This window comes from Octopus bimaculoides, unplaced genomic scaffold, assembly GCF_046866305.1.
Source record: "Octopus bimaculoides isolate indiv1 unplaced genomic scaffold, ASM4686630v1 contig337, whole genome shotgun sequence".
Lineage (NCBI taxonomy): Eukaryota > Metazoa > Mollusca > Cephalopoda > Octopoda > Octopodidae > Octopus > Octopus bimaculoides.
The window spans coordinates 1-13,000 of NW_028315586.1; the positions used below are offsets into that span (position 1 = coordinate 1).

Sequence of the window (13,000 nt, forward strand, 5' to 3'; positions counted from 1 at the left end):
AAAGATGCTTTCTTTTTATTTTTAGGAAGTGTCTTGTCCATCATGCCTCAGAGGTGTTCAGTAGGGTTCATATCTGGTAACTGGCTTAGCCATGGAAGCTTTTTAAGGCCATTCTCTTCCAACTAATCTTGGGTCTTTTTAGCTGTGCAAGAAAGCTCTATCTTCCATAAATAGTGTTCTTTAATCATTTCACCACTGGAGGAGATAGGAAGAAATTCTTTCTACAATATGGACACATAATTATTTGAGTTTATGTATCCCTTACGCTCCACCATTTACGATTGACCATTGCTCCAGATTGCTCTCCAGACCATCACAAGTTTCATTGTTGGCTGCAATCTATTCACATGAAAAGTTTGGTGACAGAGTCTCCAGACCCACACTCGACCAGTGTCAGAAAATACAGCAAATCTGGACACATCAGAGAATATGACAGTGTCCCAAAGTGTTAGTGGCCTCTCTACCCTCTCACTTGTCCAATCGTTTCTCTATTTGATATTGGCTGGTTGAAGCAGTGTCTTCCTTCTCGCTTCTCTGCCCTAATAGCCAATTTTGCAGAGATACCTGTCAGCTATTCTGGGACTGACATCAACTTGTTCTGCTCTGTCAGAGGCCTTGCAATGAGGATTATCTTCCACACTTCTCTTAACAAAGCAAAGGGTTCTGTCAGAGGGCCTTAGTTGACCTGGGCAAGGCGATATGGACTACTTCTTCATCTGGGGAATTGAACAATTATTTTATTAACTGTAGAAAGTGGAATCACCAAGTTTTTCTGTGGTTTTAGGCTAAGTCAACCTTGAAATTGACCCAGTATATGGCCTCTTTGTAATTCGGACAGTTCCAAGGCTTCTTTTGTACATGGCATGATTAAACAGTCATTTAGAACACGAAACATACAAATGTCAATTAATAAAAAAAGATAAAGCTCAAATTAAAATAACCACAAGACGAGGTGTTATGGGTGTCTATTTACTTTTGTCGTGTTTGTGTACAAATGAATAATTTGATAGAACTGCACTCTAAAAGACATAAACAAAAAGAAACCCTTTAGTAGAAAACCCAGAATTAGTCACAGTAAGGTTATCCAACTGTTAAACCTTTTACTTTTCAAAACCATGCTACGATGGAAAAATGTACATAGGTATGAAACTTATTTTACACATGTATTGATGCATATAAAAGATGAAATTATGTTGTCTACATTCTTAAATACTTGCAATCAATTTATTGTAAGAACATAGAATTTTGACAGTTTTTCTGGAGTTGTTGCTTATCTACAATAATCTGATAAATTCGATTGTCATTGAGTTTCCTCTCGACACAAATATCTATTTTAAGGCACAATAAGAAAATGACTCTCCCCAGACACAAAGGAATATGCTTCAACACACGAAATCCCATAAAGAAATCCTGCAAACCAAATCCAAAAACGAAATATATATACATATATATACACATATATATATATATACACATATATATATATATATATATATATACATACATGATGGGCGTATTTCAGTTTTTGCCTACCAAATCCGCTTACAAAGATCTGGTTGGTCTAAGGCTACAGTAGAAGACATTTGACCAAAGTGCCATGTATTGGGACTGAACCTGGAACTATGTGGTTGGGAAGCAAATGTCTTACCGCTCAGCCATGTGCATGTGTGTATATAAATACGATTGATTGTGTGTGTGTGGGGGGGAAGAAATATTTGAAAACATTGTGGTGAGAGGAGAGAGAGAGGGAGAGAGAAGGTGGAAGAGATGGAGAAGAGGAGGGGCAATGACACAGGAAGCAGTTGCCCTGATGAGAAAGGAATCCTGGGGGCAGAAACACGGAAAACAATAAAATTTTCATTACACCGGTTCTAACAATATTTGTGACAACAACAACAACAACAACGTTAATAATAATAACAATAATAGTCACTGTACCAAAACCTAATGGATTCTGATTTCGTTCAAATATACATGCGAATGTATATGTACACATACAGGTAAGTGTGTGTGTATGTATATATATATATATCTATCATCATATATATCTATATCAATCTATATATATATATACACTCACACACACATGTGTATATATATATATATATATATATATATATATATATATATATATATATATATATATACACACACACATAAAAATATATAAATTCAATTGGGGTATTGACTTTGTAGTTTGCTTTATAAAGCCTATCTACAGGTATTGGCTATCAGATAACATTTTACAGGGAATATTGATCGTATCGCTCAACATGCATCTGTAATCCATAAAGTACCAATAAGCTTTATATAAATATAAATATTAACAAAGAGAATGGACAGAGAAGACTTGCCATTTGTCAATATTACTGGATTAATACTGATTCAATCTATTATTTCATATATTATATATAGTAATATTTCAGCAATGATTTTCTGGTAAAAAAATGAAACAATTGTAGCATTATGCCAAAAGATGTGTTGCTCAACCCATTCTCTTTCTTAAAACTTATATATATATATACATATATATATATATATATAAGTATTTATATATATGTGTGTATGAATGTGTGTGTAGATGTATGTGTGTGTGTGTATATATATATATATATATGTATGTATGTATATACATATATATGGACACACACACACACATACACACACACAAGTATAGGCACAAGAGGTTTGATTGTGAAGTTTGTGGTGAGCAATGAAAAGAGTGAGAGTGGCAAATTCTCTCTCCTCCGACCCCCCCACTGCTCCACCATCACTGTCACCCCATTCCCACCACGACCACCTCTCCTTATCACAATAACTATTTAGAGTCCTTCGATGGCTCATCTATCGCCTGCTGCATCAGTCGTAGTTGTTCCGAGATCTCAAGAAGCTGTTTGGCCATATTTTTATTCAACTTGCGAGGGGCTGGACCTGCCCCTTGCCTGTTTGAAGCTTGCTTCCCCACTTGTGGTTTTTCCTCAGTGTCTTGAATGATATGTCTGGAAAATGGAGAGAGAGAGAGAGAAAAGCAGAAAATTAATATAGAAAATAAAAAACAATGAATTACATGCCAAAAACCAAAAAAAACAAAGAACATAAACCTTTCTACACACACACACACACACACACACACACACACACACACACACACACACACAAGTCATAAATGACAGAGAAACAGTTGGATGAAATTTTATTTAATAACAAAATTCCAATATCTTGACAAATTATTTTCTAACTTAAAAGCATGTAAATAATTTATATTATTCTATAGACTGAGAAATAAATATACACTCCTTGTTGTTTTCTCTTCTCCTATATATTCTATGTGTTTTGTAGAACGATGCATTAAGGAGCTTTTCTAGGAGCTCCACAGGATTACTTGAATGCCATGAAGATTCCGTCCAGATTTTCTGATTGTTTAAGTTATTTGGGGGATGTAATGTCGGTGGAGTTGCCTCCCCTTGTCCGTCTCTGGTTTGTGTTCGATAAGCCTGGGTTCATTTCTGTGTATGTTTTTGCTTTATTTTCCTTCAGCAAGGGCTTATCCGATGCCTATTCTACGATGAACTGTGTTTCGTAGTTAATAAACAAATTGCTTTGTCTTTGCCAGCCTTGTAGCGAGTTTGTTTCTTCAGCTTCACAAGTTGTTTGCCACAGTTTAAAGACACTTTCCAAGCGTTGACCATCTCAATGTTTCTTTAATTCGTTGTAGATTTCCTCGTCTATGTCCTTCAATTTCTCTTCATTGCTCAGGGCTCTAAGCTTAAGCAGTTCTATTTCTGTCTTCATGTTTTCCAAGTGTTAGTTTCTCCCTTAATTGTCTTTGTTGGTCCTTTTCGTTTGGAATACGTTTAATTTGGGGTTATATATTGTGAATTAAATATATGTGTGTATACACACACACACATATAATATATATATATATATCCAAAAACGAAATATATATATATATATATATATATATATATATATATATATATATACCAGGTTTACAAGAACGGAACCAAGGGATAAGCCCTGCTTCCCCAGGAATTACAGTGTACGCCCCAGCTAGTATATACATGTGTACATAGGTAAAACAGTAAGGTGCGATTTGAGGGAGATTTGGGTGCTATTTCTACCAGGTCTGGCTACTATGTAGAGGTCTCCATTGGATCATACATACATATATACATAGATAAGAGAGTAGGGTGTGATTCGAGGAAGACAAATGTGGGTAAACGGCAGGATACCGTGTTCCAGGAAAAATGTAATGGAAACGGAAAAACTCCTTCATAAAGAGTGATATTGCAACAGTTGCATAGAACCATGATGTTAGAGCAAAATTAGGCTTTTGTGTCGGTGCGCGCACGTATGAGAGAGAGAAAGGCCGAGAGATAGAGTGAATGAAGGTGATGATGGATGCCTTTGAAGGTCGATACTCGGATAGAAAAGGTGACATCGTCATGGTCGTTGTATGAAATGTTTACTTATAGATCACTTATGAACGGCTAAAACAAGCGAAACAGCAGGTTCTACACACCTGTTGTATACGTTGGTCTTGTTTTTTCGCTTTAAAGTAAGCGATTCTTATAGAAGCAAACACGATATTGAATAATTCTCCGTCATACGTCTTCTAAAAGCTTTAAACATACTTCCAAACTGGGACTTCGTCTAGGTTTATCTACGTGTGTGTGTGTGTGTGTGTGTGTGTGTGTGTGTGTGTGTGTGTGTGAACATCACATCAGCAACACTCATCATCATCTTCTTCCCAATATTTGTACCCTTTAAAAAGAAGCAGTTGTTGCTATTTTTCCGAATTTATTTTACATTGAGTGCACCCAGATTGCAACTTTTATTGTACTTTGCACCAGAGAACATTATAGATTATCTGAAAACAAAACATATTGCCAATGAAAAAACCGTCTGCTTGCACACATTCAATCATCATCATCATCATCATCGTTTAACGTCCGCTTTCCATGCTGGCATGGGTTGGACGATTTGACTGAGGACTGGTGAAACCGGATGGCAACACCAAGCTCCAATCTAATTTGGCAGAGTTTCTACAGCTGGATGCCCTTTCTTAAGCCAACCACTCAGAGAGTGTATTAGGTGCTTTTACGTGTCACCCGCACGAAGGCCAGTCAGGCGGTACTGGCAACGGCCACGCTCAAAATGGTGTCTTTTATGTGCCACCCGCACAAGAGCCAGTCCAGGGGCACTGGCAGCGATCTCACTTGTGTCGCAAAACTTGGGTTGTTGGATGTTATGACACCACAACCAGAAAAAGGATTTCTTCAACGTCTACTCGATAGGAGTGCAGAGATGTTGGAGAATGTTATCAGACAAAACGTTCTTGCAGAAAATTTATGACTGACAATTTGGCAAGCTATTGGAATCTGCATAGACTCGGTTCCATTCACCAGACGGTAAATCGTTCCCCAAATTTCTTAGATCGGTCATCGGGGCATGTAAAAATCAGCGGAGGTAAAGATTATGGGAGATTATTTTTGTTGGTATTATTTTGAAATGAAAACATAATATCAAGGTACGATTCAAGAAGATTGGATCCAGGGCGCGCATCCGCGCATGCGAGACGTGACTAGTGGATCCTACGACTACCTAGCGCGCGTGCGCCACGCACAAAACATGTATGAGGGTGTTTGCGTTTTGTTTACAATGTGTTTTATTTACTTTGTTCAAAAAACCCAAAACAAACCGTCCTGCATGTTTTGTGCATACATGCATTGGCAATAGATTGTTATTGTAGGATCGACTAGTCACGACTCGCGTGCGCGTGCGCGATAGCAGGTGTGTTCGCCAATTAACGGCGGTGAATTGGAATGTGTGGGGAAAAAAAGGGGTAAATTTCAAGCATTTCTCTCGTTCAACACCCGACAAAAGCATAAACCACAAAATTCACCTTTATTCTGTCCTTCTATCTCCAGAAAATCGAAAAATACAAGTTATTCGCTGAAAAATTCTTGCAAAAGAAGCCAAAACCATTTCACAGCTGATGTCTTCTGCTGAATCGCAGACAGTTTCGAACAAGGTAAGGCAAAGAGATTTCCTTTTAATTGGCTTTCGCTTGTTTCAAAAAAGACAAAACAAAACACTAACATGCTTTTGCTTTTGTTCAGACTTCGGTACTACTAATTTTTATAATTTCAGCATTCGTTTATTATTGTTTTCAAACGTATTTCTGCCAAATGTCATTTATAAAACATGTTTAAAGAAAAAGGGGGCGGATGCAGTCACGCCCCTCACCTTCGAAAATGTGTTTTTTAGTGAAAGGTTTCTTCGGAAACGTGTCAGTTTATTATTACATGTGTGTTTATATAGATGTCTGTAGGTATATAACGTGTGTATTCGTCTTTCTATAGCTCGAGAGAGAGAGAGAGAGAGAAAGTTGTAATGGAATTGAAGGCTTGTAATGGCTGTGGAGTATCTCTGGGTCAGTTCGTCGTACTTTATATTGTCTGATATCGTCTTTAAATCACATTTCACCTTCCAACACTTATAACCCCTCCTCAATCTCAATATTTCGTCGTTTTTTTTGGCTTTCGGACACCTCAGTGTTTTGTCCATCCATCGACATGCACAAATCTTGCAGTTCTCCATTTTGTTCTCTTCTGGATCCCTTCCTGGTCTACGCCTTTCAAACACGCGCGAAACAATTTCCAGTGGGAGGGGGGGAGCCTGTTGAGCCTTGTGTTTTTTTGTATTTGTTTTTTTTCTCTTGCTTTGTATCGGAGGGGAATGGGCGGAGGGGGTGTCTGAGAAGGTGGGGTGGGGCGGGGTGTATGGCTTGGGGTTCTAATTCAATCTGTCCTTTCTTCCTCTTCCTTCAGCTACCATCCACTGTTCTTTGTTTCTCTTTTCTTCCTGTTGCACCTTCTCCGGCCCCTTTCTAACTTCTTCCTGACTTCTCTGCTTCTGCAGAGGCCTTTTTTAGCCACATTTAAAGCAACGAGGGGTTCTGCCCTCCACCCCCACTCTCAACACTACGTCTCCAATGGTCACCGTTTCCACCATATTTTCAGTGGTTCTGCCAATACCCAATATGATCAGGTCCAATGTTTGCTCTTTCCATACAGAATTTTCTGTTTTCGTGGCCTGCAGGACGGCTATTTCTTCTTTACTTCCGAGAAGAACAGCCGCCACAACCCAAGCCACATCTGTTTCTGGTGGGATTCTCTCCACCCTAATCCTGGAAGTCCTTCTTCCAAGATATGTAGGTTACTGTGGTTACAGCATATTCTTTTGCTTTTCCTGCCTTCTTGAACCACAATTGTTCCAAATCTGCTTCCTCTGCCTCAACATTTTCAATTTTCCTTTCTTCCACTGAGTACACCTTATATATTTACTGTTTTCTTACCCATATTTTCCAATACTTTCTGGAGTAGGGACAACTTAGCATCACCACCGATCCTACGTGCCATCTCCTCATATTTCTCCATGTTTGTCAGGTCCACCTCCTTTTTTGTGACTTCTGTCACTTCAGCAAATCTTTCTTCTTCCTTAAACACTTGTCCATCCTATCAACTGCTCGTATGAGCCCCTCCTCCGAACAGGACAATTTGGACCCCCTAAGGTCTGAATAGAACATGTTCCTTACTGTTGGCATTGCTGATCCTGCTTAAGGCGGAGAGAAAGCACAAGACAGTCGACCCCTCCTCACACAATCAACAAATACACCAACACTATGTAAAAGCGTGAGAGGAAATGGGAAAGAAGAAAGAGAGCGAATGTCTTAATTCTCCTGCTTAAATAGTCGGTGCCGATGGGAGTCTTGCCGATGAGTCTTGCTGTTGTATTAGATTGATAGATAGAGAGATATTGATATATGTAAATATATATATGTGTATATATTTAAGTGCAAGATCTCCGGATCAAGGTGTAGGAAGTGAGTAAGCTTCAAGCAGTCCATAGTAGAAAGTATAAAAAGCAACTTTGAAGAACATTAGTGGTTTATTGTAAATGTTTTCCAAAATTAGGGAACAGAGGAGATAAAATCACCAACACACATCCTTGTGATGTGTGTGTGTGAGAGAGAGCGCGACCGTATGTATGTGTGAGGGTGTGTACATATGTGTGCGTCTGTGTGTGTATGTATGTGTGCATCTGTGTGTGTGCGTGGGAGTGTGTGTATACGTGAGTGTGTGTGTGTCTCTCTGTGTCTGAGTGAGTGTGTTGTTTTAAAAATACCCATTGTGGTGTGTGTGTGTGTGTGTAAGCAACCGTATGTGTGTGTGATGGTTCATATGTATGTGTATGTCTGTATGTGTACGTATGTTTATTTGTGTTGTGTGTTGGTGGGGGTGTTATATGTGTGTACGTGAGTTTGTGTGTGTCTCGAAGTATGTTTGTGTTTGAGTTGTCCTTGGGGTGCGTGTGTGTGTGAGGGAGCAACTGTATGTGTGTGCATGAGGGTGTATGTGTGTGTGAGCATGTATGTGTGTGTTGTATTTATTAGGTGTCCTCGTACGTTGGGTTGATCCAGGTGAGGTGTATGTGTGTGCATGTGTGTTCCGTGTATGTTGGTACTGGGTATGCGTTTGTATGTGTGTGTACGTGGCTATGGTTTGTGTAGTTTCCTGGTGTATATGTGTACATGTGTGTGTGAGTGATTAGTTTTGTTTGTATTGTTAGCACAGTATGTGTGTGTATAGGTGTGCGTGTGTTTGTGTGAGTGCGTCTATGTGGCTTGTATTTGTCGGGGAGGTGTGCCATTGTGTGTGCATGCTTCTGTGCATGTGTGCTTGTGGGTGTTTGTTGGGATTGTTGGGATTGTATTGTGTGTGTGTGACATTTTTACTGGGGAACAGGCCTATGGTGTTTGTATGTGTGTGTACATATGTATGCAAATATGCGTGTGTGAATATGGTTTGTGGTTGCCGGAGTGGTGTGTAGGTGTGTGCATGGACCTGTTTACGTATGTGTGTATGGGTGTTGGTTGTGGTTGCTACAATTGTATTGGAAGTGTATATATGCATGTGTTTTTTCTTGAAATGGATGTGGGTTTGTGCTCTGGTGTGGAGATACTGTGATTGTGTGTGTGTGTGTGTATGTGTGTAAGTGTGTTCGTGTCGGAGGTTTGCATTGTATTGGTGTGTGTGTGATTTTGCGTATCTGTGTGTCTTCGTTTTGGGCGTGCCCCTGGGGAGGGGGCTTATCTTAGAGTATGTTGAGCTGTGGTCTGTATTTTTGAATAAGATTATTTTCCCTATTTATTCGTGTTTGGTCAGTGGTGTTGTCTGAGCATTGGTATAATGGGAAAACTAGGAATCTGGGGGACTTGTTTTATGCACAAGTGCATTTTCAAACCTTCTTTCATATATATATATATATATATATATATATATATATATATATATATAATATTATATGTATTTCTTCTATCTTAATGAATAAAAATTCTTTGGATAGACTAAATGGGTTGATAGAAACAAATGTAGCAAAGAACACAAAATAACTGTGGTGTAGTTCCTGTTTTTAAGGCAGGAACTCCTTGAAATTTTGGGTATTTGAGTATATTTAAGAATTCAAGGATTGGAGAAAACGCATGTTATAATTGCATACTTTATTCCTATATATGTTTCAAAGGATTACAACCTGTGTGCTCCATAGGGATCTTTGATATTAAAATTGTAACCTTCTCTTCAGGGAATGCATGGGAACCATCTTAAACGTAAGACATTATGACCGATTATGAAAACAATAGATGGATAAGGTTATGACTTGATTCACTTGAAAAAAACCGTTTTACATATAACTGTGTGAAAACATACATGCATACATAAAGACATATACACACATATATATATATATACACATATATATACACATATATATATATATACACACACACACACGTATACACACATACGTCCACATTTACACATATGCACATACGTACCCATGCCTATACAAATATACCCATATGTGTGCATGTCCCCATACACACATATATACATATATATATATACACATGTATAAATAGAAATAGACACATACATATACTCATACATATACATCTACGCCTATAACCGAATAAACAGATACGCATATACATATACATACATGTATACAAACACATACGTAAACACACACATGCACATACATACATACATACATACATACAAATACATATATATAAAAGAAAAAGAACTCAAGTGTTTTCATATATACATACATACACATACACATACATACATATATATATATACATATATATATACACACAAACATACATACATACATATACATACATATATATACACACAAACACACATACATGCATACATACATATATACACACACATACATACAGATATATGTACATACATACAGAACCTAATGACTCATACATATGAATTTATACAAATACATACACAATTATATATACATATACATAGATATGTACACATATACACACATATATACTTACAAACATACGTACACACACCCACACAAGTATACATATATACATACATACACACAGATACACTCACACACACACATATCTATATATATATCAAAATATACACACACATATATATATATATATATATATATATATATATATATATATATATATACACACACACACACAGACACATATATATATACATATACATACATACATATACATACATGTGTGGACATACACACTCACATAAACTTGTATACACAATCATATACACACATGTATATTTACACACACACATACATCTAAATATGGACATATATTTTTTTATAAAAAATACATCTACACAAATATGCTCCCCTACTTATTCACAAGTACACTCATATATGAATATATAAATAAACCTATGTGTAAATAAATACATCTTTACACAAAAATGTACATACAAATATATCAATATGCATTTACGTATGGTTTTTTTTTTGTTTTTTTTTGGATGTATGTACATTTTTGTGTAAAGATGTATTTATTTACAGGGTCCCTGGCTGTTAATTGGAAGCCATGCAAGTCCTTGTGCTTTTACCTGTCTCTTCTCAAAGCTCGTTAAGTCTCAACAGTCCTCACCGTTTGTTTTTACTGTTTTGTTCTTGTTGTTCTGTTTTTGTTACCACTTTAACCTTCTGCGGGAAGGACTGTTTTAACGAAGTCTCATCTGGTCCCTGCCTTTGAAATGCGGAGTATATAAAACAGGGGGCAACTGATGAAGGGAATGTTCTTTATGTTGCCTGTTTCGTTTCTCTGTTTGTTTCTTTCGATGTTCATTGTTTGTGTTTTTTTTATGTTCTCGGTTCTCTTTTTGTTCACATTTCTTTGATGCCCTGTACCAATATATGCATGTATATATATATACATATATAAGTAGGCATGTACATGTATGTGTGTATATATGCATATACCTATATGTTGCTTTCCAGAATTCTTTGCTCCCAGCATAAATAAGTTATTGATAAAATGGCAAAATTGTGTTGATGATTTAGGTGCATTCTTTGATTAACTGCATTGCTTTTCGTTGAGATAAACTAAAATAAACTTTCAGTTCAAAATCGGATCATTTCATTCTTAACGACCTGATATAATGTAGCCCTGTACGTTTACTTTAAATCCACAGGTTGGTCGTGATTGGAACGCCTTTGTTCATTGAACAGCCGTATCAGGGTTGGCCTAGGGCTAAACAATCACCTAAGCTGCAACTCCTACTTTCACCACCACCACTTTCCACCACAAACCAATGAGGGAGATCCGCCACTACTAACTACATTATTAGAAACAGCAGCTAAATCTCCCTCAAATCACACCATACTCCTCTCTTATGTATGGACCAATGTGGGAGGCATCTACATGGTAGCTAGAGCTGGGAGAAATAGCAGCCAAATCTCCCTGAAATGGCTCCCATTTTAGAAATAGTTACATTGTATAAACAAAATTTTAGGGGAAAGGCAAGATGGTCACAGCTGGAGTGTCTGCTGTGACTGGATTGACCTGGGACTAAACTACCACCACCACCACCACCATGTTGTTATTATTCATGTCAACATTTCCATGGCAACAGAAAACTGTTCACACACAACACGGTGGGGGAGGTCAGTGTGTGTGTGTGTGTTTATCTGGTGCCTGGTGGTGATGGAGTCATCCTGTTCTATAAGTGTCACTGTTGGTTTTTCGTTGTTTAACCCTAGGCCAGCCTCGGTGGAGAAGGTCTATGAGCACAGATGCCTCAACCATGACCATCTCATATTTAGAAGTGCATGACTTCGGGTGTCCTTCTTTCTTTATTGAAGAAGTTCAGAAGTGAGGTGAGGATCATTTACCTGCTATTTTCAGCAGAGAGAGCCTGGTTTCAGCTGCAGTCAGAGTCTTGACTTATGATCAAAGGGTTTCCATCCTTGACCATCCAACATGATCTCGTGTTTTTTGAAGACAGCAATGTGGTGTGATTTTGAGGGAGATTTGTCTGCTATTTCTAAATGAAGACCAGTTCCCACATGTGGGCTGATTTGTGTCAGGAGCAGTGGGGAGGGGCAGGGTGATGAGGTGGGGGGAAGATATTGTGTGCTTATGTTGTCATTTTGCTCCAGCTAAACCCTGAGTAAGCAGAAGTATGATCACAGGCAATCCAGTTGTGACTATCCCCTCTGTCTCCGATATTTAGGGAGCCAAAGCTCCCATTAGCAAGCAAGCATGATTTGTAGGAGATTGTGGAGTGAAGGAGGAATTGCGAGAAAGAGAAGAGACGTGGATTGGTTTGTCGAGGTAGGGTGAGGGCAAAATGTTCTTGTTATGTGTTGGTGGAACATCCAGGTTGGGGGGGGGGGGGCTAGCAGATGGCAATACTAGAATGAGAGAAGGCATGTGGGTAGAATACACAGGCCGGGGGCAAGCAGAGAGTAAGGATACAGTGGCCCTGGGCCAAGAGGACGACAAGATTGGGGAGTGAGAGGTAATCATAATGCGTGAGAAAGAGATGTAGTTTGGTTCATTGTGTAAGAAGTTTTCTTGTTAAGTGTAGGTGGGACACACAGCACTTGT

At 38.2% G+C, this 13,000-nt stretch overlaps 2 long non-coding RNA genes across 2 annotated transcripts; one reads left to right on the forward strand and one right to left on the reverse strand.

The window, feature by feature from the left end:
- Positions 1–953: 953 nt before the first annotated feature.
- On the reverse strand, positions 954–11,757 carry LOC149128950 (uncharacterized). The gene is made up of 2 exons (XR_016240613.1): positions 10,998–11,757; positions 954–2,999 (listed from the first exon to the last, which is right to left on the reverse strand). It is a non-coding gene; the product is annotated as an uncharacterized LOC149128950 (long non-coding RNA).
- LOC149128951 (uncharacterized) lies at positions 5,515–6,756 on the forward strand. The gene is made up of 2 exons (XR_016240614.1): positions 5,515–5,848; positions 5,934–6,756. It is a non-coding gene; the product is annotated as an uncharacterized LOC149128951 (long non-coding RNA).
- Positions 11,758–13,000: the final 1,243 nt, after the last annotated feature.